Source organism: Cebus imitator, unplaced genomic scaffold, assembly GCF_001604975.1.
Source record: "Cebus imitator isolate Cc_AM_T3 unplaced genomic scaffold, Cebus_imitator-1.0 Scaffold126, whole genome shotgun sequence".
NCBI lineage: Eukaryota > Metazoa > Chordata > Mammalia > Primates > Cebidae > Cebus > Cebus imitator.
The window spans coordinates 875316-887280 of record NW_016107441.1 but is presented as its reverse complement, the minus strand read 5'-3'; the positions used below and the strand labels follow the sequence as shown (position 1 = coordinate 887280).

At 40.7% G+C, this 11965-nt stretch overlaps 1 protein-coding gene across 2 annotated transcripts in view; it reads left to right on the top strand.

Moving 5' to 3' along the window:
* GLRA1 (glycine receptor alpha 1) overlaps positions 1–11965 on the top strand; it is a 116347-nt gene that overhangs the window by 25512 nt on the left and 78870 nt on the right. The gene's annotated exons all lie outside the window — the stretch shown is intronic.

The following is an 11965-nucleotide window of genomic DNA, read 5'->3' as shown; positions in this document are numbered from 1 at the left end:
AAATGTAGCGATATGTTAACAGGTAGATATCTAGATAATGGGACTTCCAGGTGGGTTTTAATTTTTTTCCTTGAACCTCATTGTATTTTTCCAATGTGCATTTTTTGCTTTAATCATCAGAGTAAAATGTTATATTTTTTTTTTGAGAGTTGAAAGAATCTGGTCTGAAGGCAACCAGCCAGCTTGTGAAAAATAGTTTTTGCCACTGGACATTTTCCATCTGTGCAGCAGCAATTACTACTCCGTTACCATCAGATCATCTTAATCCTATTGATTGAAACGCCAAAGTAATACTATTAATTTACTGCTTAACAGATAAAGTGCTAAAAGCATAGTAGAAGAACTACCTGAAATTTCTGTGGTACCCTTCTAGGGTCAGAGTAGGTGGCCTCTGGAAGTTCATATATTCATCCCCCATCACAAAGCCTAGATCCGCCAACTCTTTTTGAATAAATAAAAATTGTACTGAACATTTACACTGTGCCATGCACCAAAGTAAGATTGTAAAAGAATACTTATTCCTTAGAACAACCTTATGACCAACAACTACTATCATCCTCATTTTACAGATGCAGAAACAAAGATTTAGACAGAATAAGTAACTTGTCCAAGACCACACAGCTAGTAAAAGGCAGAGCCTGGATTTGATGCCAGAGTTCATGTGCTTAAGCCTGGAGCATGCCCGGTTTCAGCCAAAAAAAAACATGTTCTTACGCTTTCCTTCTCATTATTTTAAATAGTAATTCAAAGTTAGAGCCGGAGCTATCTACACTCTGTGGATGAGGAAGCTGAGGCTTACATGTAGTAAAGGACTTACCCAAGCTCATACAAGGAAGAATTGCAATGGGTAGAAATCAAACCCAGAAACTCTGACTCCACATCCACAGCTTCTTTGCCTCTGAGACATGCAACAAGCCTCAGAAAGCAGTGGAACTCAGGCCCCCTTTGGTTCTTCTGTGCGTTAGAAAGTTGTGACCTGCTGGAGGATCTTGAAGGCATAGAGTAAAAAGGACAGAAATCCCAAGAACAGAAGAAAACCTCAGCAAGGACCCTAGAGATCCTTTATCCTGAAAGGGTAAAGGGCATTGGTCACAGAGCCTTGTTGTTTCCTCATAATCCATCACTCTTCCTTCCATCTCATTAAGTCCCACAGGGTGTCACTGATATTCTTCCTGAATTCTCCTAAGTAAATATTCCTTCTAGAAGCTTATACTAAACCACAGCAGAGTAGAAACTTAAAACTATGAATATTTGAATTGAGTGAGCTGTTGCAGCAGATTTGAACAGCTGCTCCAAAACTTATGCCAAAATTTCACCTCAGTTAGATTTATGTATCCGTTCTGCCGCTAAGTCACCTTGATCAAGTCAGTCAATCTCGCCAAGTCTCAGTTTTCTCATCTGAAAAGTAGAAAAGAAAATGCTTGATGTTTCATAAAGTCGTTGGGAAGATTAGAAAGCCTGTATGGAACAGTTCTTAACTGTGGATGGCACCTAGAAAGTATTTGGTCATTGGTAGTAGCCTTTGCTATTCTCAGTTAATCTCTGAGTCAGTTTTCTTATCTATAAAATGGAGATGATTGTCTTGCAGGGGTATAATATACATTTATTAATTTATAGCAGGTAATCAATGAATTTTTTTATGCACAGGATGACCAAATCTCATAATTCTATGACTCTGCTACTCAATTCTTGCCCAAGTCTTTGGAACCCGCTGAGTGAAACAAAGAAGTTCCACGCCGCTGAGCATAGCTGCAGCTCTGCCTCTGTCTTAGAGGATTCTGGGGAATCAACAAAGGCTATTTAGAGAGCATTATTAGAGCCCTGGAGCGTCCTTAAAACTCTGCATTTACATGCAAATACCCACTTCAGCTAAACCCTATCAACTCACAGTTAAGTGCTCACTTTCTGAAAACCAGTCACTCTGTTTATTAAAGGCAGCTTCAGGTTTTAATCCAAATTGCCCTTTCTACAATTTAAGATCATTCTTCCTCAGTGCCTTGTGAGGATTGTTTATTTTCTGAGCATCCTCCTTTGAATCATAGTCTTTGGATGCTTGAAGACCACACACATCCAAGCTCCACTACTATGAAACCTCTGTTTTCTCTGGGATAAATACTACAGTTTTGCTGATGCATTTCCTATGGTTTCATTGCACCTTGGCTTTTTTTCACTATGAGTTTGAACTAGTATAGGCTTGGAAAGGAAAAGTGATATGTTTTTTCTAATGGGCATGGATATTAAAGCACTTATGTGTTCTAACATAAGTTTTCCCCTACTAGTTTGAGAGCCCCTGGAAAGCAATGGTTATTGCATGTTCATCATCAATATAGTTAAGAGAGAAGTCTGTAAGGTCAGGTGAACCTGGACAAATTATTTAATCTCTATGAACCCCACTTTTCTCATCAGAAAAACAGAGATACTTATACCCTAAGCCAAAGGATTATTTTGGGGATTAAATATTGCAAATAAACCTTTTGGTGTAATGCCTGGTACAGTACTTTATAACCCCTCGATAAGGGCTGGCTGTTACTATTTTATTTATTTTATTTTATTTGTAGCCTCCTCTAACACCTAGTACAATCTCCAACATACAATACACATTTCATAATTATTTTAAGTAAGTAAACAAATGAAATAATAAACTAATGCTATCTAAAATTAGATTATCAGTATCTAAAATTACCTAATGAATAAAGAAAGTTGACCTGAGAAATGAAAGTTTATTTCTTCAGCACCTGTAAAAGTACTGTGACCTTTTCCCATTCAAACACCCACAGTTGGTAAAGGCAGGTAGTATTTTCAAGATGAGCAAACTGAGAAAAGGGTACAACAAAAGGCAAGTTAACTACAGAGAAAGTGTGATAGAATTGATGAAATAAACAGTCAAGAAGGTTTTGTCCATACCATGATTGTTCTGGGCAGTGGCCAAAGAGTCAAGCAAAAGATAACCCAGACCAGACCGGGAGCCCTCCAGGTAGGTTGTGGCTCTACGATCTGAGACTGAGCAGGCCTCCTACCTTTCAGTTGACCCTGAATGTCATCATCTGGACATGGAGATGCTGTCCTGGGGCTGGTATGAGGATCAAATGTAGTGATGGATTTAGAAATGCCATAAAAACTGAAAGTGGTACATTTGTGCAAGTGGTTATCAATTACATTATTCCCAACCTATTCTTTCCAATTCCCAGAGCTCCAGAATTCTCAGTTGTAATTCAAGAGTCACAGAAACATTTATATCATGAACCAGAGAGGCTCCTCACAGGGACTCTGCAAATCACTATCACTTGGAAGAGTCAATAAATTATAGTAATTTATACCATGGGCTTCAGAGACCAGTTGGCTCATGGGGTTACCATTTGCAAACTGCATAACCTCAGCTAAGTTTTCTGAAAATTGAAAGTGTCAGCTTCCTCATCTGTAAAATGGGGATAATTATGTCATCTTCGTGGCATTGAGAAGAGATTAAATACAGCGAAACATATGAAGTATCGGTAAATAGTAGCCATTACTGTCATTAGCTAATATCATGTCTTCATTGTTTTTTATCTGATTGCTATGTCTCCTCAATATCTATATCCCCAGGCCTTTGCAACCTCAAATGACCAATTCCTGCTGATTAATGCAATCTTTTTTCCCAAAACTTTCTGTCCAAAAGCCTGGGCTCCATTTTCTGCAAAGACACATTTCTCCAGTGAGATTTATCTGATTAAAAAGAAAGCTGCATTGAAGGTAATGAGAGCCATTTGCTCTTCTGTCCAACTCGTGGGATGCATGCTGATTACATAGGGCCTGCTAAGAGCTTTCACTCAGGAACAGTAAACCCCACAGGCCTGTTCTTCAACACTCAAGCCTCTGAAGAATCCCCCTGGATTCTTCACACTGTACCTCATCTGAGGGCCACTTGATGCCCCCAGACTTAAGCCAAGCATTCTTTCACCGTAGGACCAGACTGCAGAATAACACTGAAGGTCAGAGGCATGGAAAAATGTTCCCAAGTGAGATATATAGGCACAGCTGGGGCAAAGTGAGATGACTGTGGTAGAATTATAAATAGTGACATAAGGAAGCAGGAATGTGGGGTTTATGCACAAATAAACCTAGGTTTGACCTAGGCCAGTGGTCCAAGACGTTTCGTGTGAATACTGCTGAAGGAAATGATTTTTTTTTCTCTTATTTTTCTGCCTTATATTTTCTCTGAGGACATTAAATATTTTCCCGAGGGGCTGAGTGTGTAACGGCCAGAGTTTAGGACTCGTTGGACGGCAGTCAAATCATATCACTGATGCCAAGTAATGCTGCATAGCTAAATTAAGCTTTCTCTGGAATTCCAGATATAGATCATCCATTTAACAAATATTTATTGAGCTCTGACTATGTGCCAGGCTCTGTACTTCATGAAAACCATGTTTATTAAGAACCTGAAAAGACATTTGTGAAAATCGTGCTTTCAGGGTCTTGTCTATATAACACCTTGATTGCCCCAATTCTGAGAAAAAGGAAGGTTATGGAGCTAAAAGTTGGGCTTGAACCAGAAAAGACCAGGGCTGCCATGACTCCAGCCTTCACAGGTGCACATGGAGTAAGGAGAAGAAAGATGAGAAAAAAGAAAACATCTACATAATATAAACAAATACAGTGTAGAATGCCAGAGTTGGACATATCAAGTCACAAAACTGATTAAGCCTCAATTTTCTCACCTGTAAAATGGGGACAGGCATCCCTACCTCTCTGGCTGTTTGGGGGATAAAATGAGATAAAATATGTAATGCGCAATTCACAGTGCACATTAGGAGCAGCAGGTGCTCAATTAATGTTGTTTCTTGCCACCAAACAAGAAAAACAAGAAGCTTTTTGAAAAAAAGCGGATGTTGTGAGAGGTAAAGACCCCCTCATTGGGAGAATACATTTGATAATCTACAGGAAATCTTACCCTGTAGACCAGACTTGGGGATTTAGGATGTGGTAGCAGGGCTAGTACTAGGGTAAAGTAGGTGAAACACAAAATTTAAGGAAGTGCTCGCTCTCTGGTCCCTGTAAGTACAGGGTTGGCATTTATGCAAACCTGGGATTGAGTGCCTCCTTCTATTTTGCTAGGTACCTCATTCACCTTTCTCTAGGTGGCCCCGCTTTTTGGGGATACATACAATAAGGCAGGAGAGTTAGTGAATGGAAGGCTATCCAGAGGAAAACATGGGAATTGATGCTACAGTGTACATGGGATCCCTAGAGGACCAGACATCCTTAGGGGCAGAGGCAAAACCAGATGGGATTTTAAGGTTTAGCCCAACTCTAAGAATCCAGGATTTTACCTTGCTACAAGAAGAAAATCATGTTCAAATATATGTGCTTCTTACTCAGATAAGGGTTCCTTATAGGAAGCAGTAATAACTGTGGGAGGCAGGACAGGAAGGGTGAGGGGTGTCTCGTTCCATAAGACTCTGGGGTGAATTGGGCTCAGGGCATGCCAACTGTGACATTCTGTTCCCAGAGGTGCTTAGCAGATCATGAAGTAACAGTAATAAAATGTCAAGCACTCCCTGGTCAGTCTAAGCCCCTTACTGCAATCAAATAAAATCAGAATTGCACAGCTGGCTGGAGGAAGCCAGATGCTGACCTGATGATGCAACCCAGGCAAAGCTGAGGGTGACCAGCAGGGCCCAGGCTGCACAAGCCCCAAGTTCCCTGGGGTCAGAGCCAGGGATGGGAAACTGGCTCAGCCCCGAAAGCCAAGTGTGCCAGCCCAGCTCAGCCCCACCTCTTCCCAGAAGCCCAGGACACCCACCTCTCCTCACCACCCACCATTTCTTTTTCATTTAGAAAAAGATAGCCCACAGGCAATGGGGTAGGAGAAAGCTTTCTCCCTCAAATACACAACTTGAAAATGGCAAATGTTGGGTCTTTCTAAAAGCACACAGAGACTACAATTAATAAAACTCAGACAATTTATCTGATTAATCCCCACCTTCCCCCCAAATACTGCCTTCCACTGTAGCAGCCCAATTATGCCACCTAAGCAGGGCGGAAGCCTCTTATAATTGCTTAAGTACCTAAACTATTCTATCTACTGGCCAAGAAACAATTAGACAGCAAAGGCTAGTCAAATCAAATTTTTAATTACTACTACATGCCAGGCATTGAACAAGACAGACCCTACCTGCAAGTATTTTATTCTCATTTCTCATCATTTCCCATTCTCTTTCTCTCCCTCCCTCCTTCATTCACACACTAAACTCTTCTTTCAATTCTCCAAGCTGTGTCTCACTTTTAAACTACACATGCTGTTCTTCTTACCCCAAACACTCTTCCTCCCGTATTTTTCCAGGCCCCCTCCATAATTAACCTTCAAGTTTTACTTAAAAAGTCATTTTCTCCACAAAGCTTCTTGGAGATTTCTCATCCTCCAATCAAATGTAGTTGGATACCTGTCCACTGTGCTCACTGCATTCCTCAATTATTGTGCTGACAATGGCCTCAAGCTCCTCCGTTTTTAGTGTTCCCTTCCTCTTCAGCTTCCCATCTCCCACCTCCCTGTCCTCAATCTAAGTTCCTTCTCCAGCCATATGGGTCCTTCCCTTGGTTACTTTCAGCCTTTTAGTCCATCGTCTGCCCCCTCCTTTTCTTTCCTTCCCCTTTTCCATCCTGACCTCCTGGACTTCTCTAACCATGGTGAACTGAAGAGAGGGAATCTATTAGTGGGATCCCTTCTGCTAACCCAGAGTGGTTCTTGGTGGTGTGGTGCCATGCAAAATGTAGTTGAAATGGTTTTCTCCCAGTCTTACTGCCAACTCTAGCTCATTTATAATTCGGATTGACAGCTTTATATTGATTCCTTATTTTCAATTGATGTTGCAACTGGAGAATGAGAATCTGAACATTGACCTGGCTTTTCTTCCAAGTAAAACTTGAGATTCCCCAAGAGGTTGGCCTGTTGGAGAAAAAAATCTTGAGACTAGGTGAGAAAGAACCAAGACAAAAAACCCATTCCCCCAAAAGAAGTCCAGACAAATCTAGATCCTCAGACCAGATATATGAAAAAATAAAAAGAAGAGGGAGTATTATAGACATTATAGACCCATAAAATGATGGTTGAGGGCTGGAAGGGCCCTTAGAGATTATTTTAATCTCCTTGTATAACGGGGAAAACTAAAAGCCAACCAGAAAAGTGATTCATTGAAGGTCATACAGCCCCCACTTCATTACATCAACTTTGCCTCCAACCCCCCTATTGAACTCTACTCCTGGAGCTTTCCATGGCCTCTGTCATTAGGAGTAACATCTGAGGTCCTTTAAGCACCAAAGTCTTTTAGTGTGTCAAATCCCCTGACCAGAAAGTGGTGGAAAATCTAGTGCATGCTCTAATCCTCACACACATCCATAAACATCCATCTATTTGTATGCATAACATACATAATACATCATACCTAGAAACCTACTCACATCACACAAACTCACCTGCATCCATAGACACACAGAAAGAAACCAAAATGCATTTGTTCCTCATCCTGTCCATCAAAACTAGCTCTTCAGGATGTGAGTAAGGACCTTCAGATTATCAAACAAGAGTGTCTAAATAGTCCTAGAGTACCTGCTGAGTCTTCAAAGCAATACCAGATTGCTTTCAGTATTTTTCATTTCTGTGTACAATCGTCCAATGCTTTGTATAGTCAGTGCATCTATTGTAATAAGCCTTGTCAGTAAGGAAAACTTGGTCTCAGAAGGCCTCACTCTCTCTCTGAAAATTACCATTAATCAAATTTGTCTAAACTGAGTCTGATTCACCCATTATATTTTAGTAATCCCTGAAAAACAACTGCATCATTTCCAAATACTTTTATAAGGTCGTAAAATTTTAACAATTGAGTGTTTCATTTCTCAGATTCATTCCCAGCTCCTCTGTCCAGCAGCTCATGGTCTATAAGCAAATGCTTAAGTTAACTGGGAATCGTGGTATTAAAAGAGCTCCCAGATGCATATTTACTCTACACAGATGCACAGCACATCAGACTCACCAGGGTGGAGGGGGGGAGTTTTGAATAATCCTGTGCAAATTGTAGTGTCTAAATATAGACAGAAATGTACAAGGATTATCAAGTGGAGGGAGGCATAGCTACTTTGGCATTAATATGGAGCCTTTGTATTTGGAAAAGAGTTGGGAACTTTTGGCCTAGGGCATAGTGAAAGAGGAGGATGATTTTAAGCGATTGACACAATAACAATAAATTATTAGTGAGCCAATTCTTTTCCAGTCTTTATTATCTCCAGAAGTCTTGTTAGGTGCTAATATGCCTCTATCGCCTGTCCAACACTTGCTGGACTTCTTTGTAACTTAGTGCAGGCCTTGGGCTCAGATCATTGGCAAGCAGCAGATCACTAGAATTATAAAGTCTTCTCTTTCTGTCTTGTTGCCATGGTATTTGCTGTTGTGGTTCTCTCCCATTATGGCTAGTAATACTAGTTTTCTATTTGTGAGTATTGAAACATAGTTTCCTTTTAAATAAGTCTAAATTTAAAAGAAGTGAGGCAATTTAATGAAAATAATTAAGTGAATAATAGTAGAGGTGGTGAACAAACAGGGCAAAAATTATGAAAGTGATACCAGGAAACAGCTGGTAAATAATGTATGGGAGGGGCTGGACTGGAGAGTCTCAACATATGGTACTGTGAATCACTTGACAAAACAGAGGATCACTGGGTACTTCACGACCATTTCTTCTCCATTTTTAACTGCGGTAAATTCAGAGCAGTGTATATACAGATCGCTAGAACTCAGACACATAATTGGTTTGCTTGGATATAACAATATAGAACAAGCTTCAGAAACAAATCGTAATAGTAGCATAACTCTCATGATTTTATACTCCTCACAATTTGCAGAGGACTTTCCCATACATTGTAGCATTTGGACGAGTCAACACTAGAATATTTAAGTTCTAATCCCTTCTCTCTTCAAAGTGCTGTGTGACCCGAAGCCAGTTACTTAACCCTCCAGAGTCTTCATTCCTTCCACTTCGGCTCAGTGCCAAGGTTTTAAGTGAGCCAGCAGCTGGGTGACCAGACTGCAAATACCTTACTGCAGACATACAGGTTAGAATAACCAGAAGACTCTTCAGCTTTGGGGAGGATTCTGGTATTAAATGGCATGTTATGCTAATAGCAAATGGTATGGGATAATTTGGGGCGAATTCATTCTCCCACTATACTGCCTAATAGGATTCAGGCTTATGAGAGAGGCCTAAGGGCAAGAGATTGCTTGTGCTCCAGGAACTGCTGGGAGGAAGTACTATGTTCCCAAATCTTATTATCAGAGAGGAGGGGCTGGAGGGAGTACGGGAGCTTATGAAAGTGTCTTAACTGCCACTCCTAGAGAGGCTCTAGAAGTGAATTATAACAGCAGAAAAGTCATAAATCACTAGTTGCATGCCTGTGGTCCCCTCTGCCCACACCAGAGCCACATAGCAGCCATGAGTCTGGTGCTGAATGGAGAAAACTGTGGGCCGTGGGAAGCACCTGGGAGGGCTTTCCAGCCATGTGGGGTCCATGGTGCAGCAGAAAGCCATGTGAGACAAGGAGCAGCCTCAGACCTGCTCAGAAGTGCTTCAAACACACACACACACACACACACACACACACACACACACACACACCACATACATACACCACGCCAAAGAGAAAAACAATGTATTGAGTGCTTACTGTGTTCTAAGAACAGTCCTAGGTATTTTTAACTGTGCTACCTCAGTTATTCCTTGTGCAAAAAAATTCCTTGACAGGTAAGAAAACTAAAGCTCAGACAGGTTAAGTAACTTTTCCAAGGTGACACAGCTAATAAATGACTAAGACAGGGTGAATCCCAAATCATCTGTTCTTTTCACTCTTTTACACTATTCTGTATTATATTTCACAGTACATTTCAAAAACAAACACATGCAATATGCACATCACAGACATAAATCTATAGAAGTATTTTACACGTTCACACCCTATATCCCATTTATACATACACCTCACATATGCACACAAAAATGCCCATACTAAATGCCATTCTTGACATACATACACATGAACACAGAAATTCACATTTTGTACATACAAACCTATGTGACCCAATCCTCTATGTATCTGCAAACACCCCCATGCACACTCTAATCCCCACATACATCCATACACAATCATCCATCTGTATACATAACACATATATACAATCATACCTAGAAACCCACCCACATCACACAAACTCACCTACATCCGTAGACACACACAAAGAAACTAGTGCATTTGTTCCTCACCCTGTCCATCAAAATTAGCTCCCCAGGATATGAGGAAGGATCTTCAGATTATTAAGCAAGAGTGTCTAAATACTCCTAGACTACCTTCTGAATCTTCAAAGCAATACCAGATTGCTTTCAGTATTTTCCATTACTGTGTATAATAGTCTAATTATTTTAAAATTGTTAATCCATGTATAAATATGTATGAGCATTTTTTACTAGCCAGAATATTTGATTAATTAAAGTAGCACATTATTCATTCATTCATTCATTCACTGTGCAATTACTGAGCACCAATTAAGTGTGAAACACCATGGTAGACACAGTGGGGAATGAAAGAACAAACAAACAAATAATAAATAAAACCACCATGATTCCTGCTCTTAAAACACAAACTCAGATAACTACGTCAGCACCTGATGAGTGAGCTTGTGGGGGATGGGGGTGTGGGGGATCAAGGAGACAAGATGACAAGATGGCTCTGAGGCTTCTAATCCTAGAGAGTGGAAGTATATTGAAGTCGTCTGGAGAAACAGGTCTGGAGGAGCAAGTCTGGGAAGGAAGCTGTAGTGTTCAGTTTGGGGGATATAGTTGAGGCACTAGCAGAACATTGAGATAAATGTGTCCCTCAGGTGTTTGCAAATGAGGAAGGGGGTTTTAAGGAAGAGGCCAGTGTGGTGACAGATTTGAGACTCATCCATTATTAACTGATTGCTTAAATAGTTACAACTGATGAGACCAGAAAAGAAGCTGAGAGGAAGAACGAGACAGGTTGGGTACAAATCCTTGGGGAATATTATGTGCTGCTTGACGAGGTGACAGAAGCTTCCATCTTACACACACATGCACACACACACACACACACACACACACACACGTCTCTATGTATTTCCTCCAACATTCCAGCCCCACAAGCACATGTCAGAGCTGCTCATGACTCCTAGCTATCTATCTCCTGGATATAATTTCAGTACCAGCAAACCTCAATTGCCCAAAGCAACCCAAAGTAGTGTTCTTCAACCCCTTAGCCTCCAACACTGACTCTTATTGAAATCTATATGCTTTAAGAGCTTGGTGTGGCAATTCCTCAAGGATCTAGAACCAGAAATACCATTTGGCCCAGCAATCTCATTACTGAGTATATGCCCAAAGGATTGTAAATCATTCTACTATAAAGGCACGTGCACATGTATATTTATTGCAGCCCTGTTCACAATAGCAAAGACTTGGAACCAACCCAAATGTCCATTAATGACAGACTGGATAAAGAAAATGTGGTACATACACACTATGGAATACTTATCCAGCCATAAAAAAACGATGAATATGAGTTCATGTTCTTTGCAGGGACATGGTTGAAGCTGGAAGCCATCACCTCAGCAAACTAACACAGGAGCAGAAAACCAAACACCATGTGTTCTCACTCATAAGTGGGAGTTGAACAATGGGAACACATGGACACAGGAAGGGGAACATCACACACCAGGGTCTGTTGGGAGTTGGGGAGCAAGGGGAGATAGAGCATTAGGACAAATACCTAATGCAAACGGGGCTTAATGCCTAGATAATGGGTTGATAGATGCAGCAAACCACCGTGGCACATGTATACCTGTGTAAAACAAACCTGCGTATTCTGTACATGTGTCCCTGAACTTAAAAATAAGTAAATAAATAAATAGCTCAACAGAGGGTGGCTC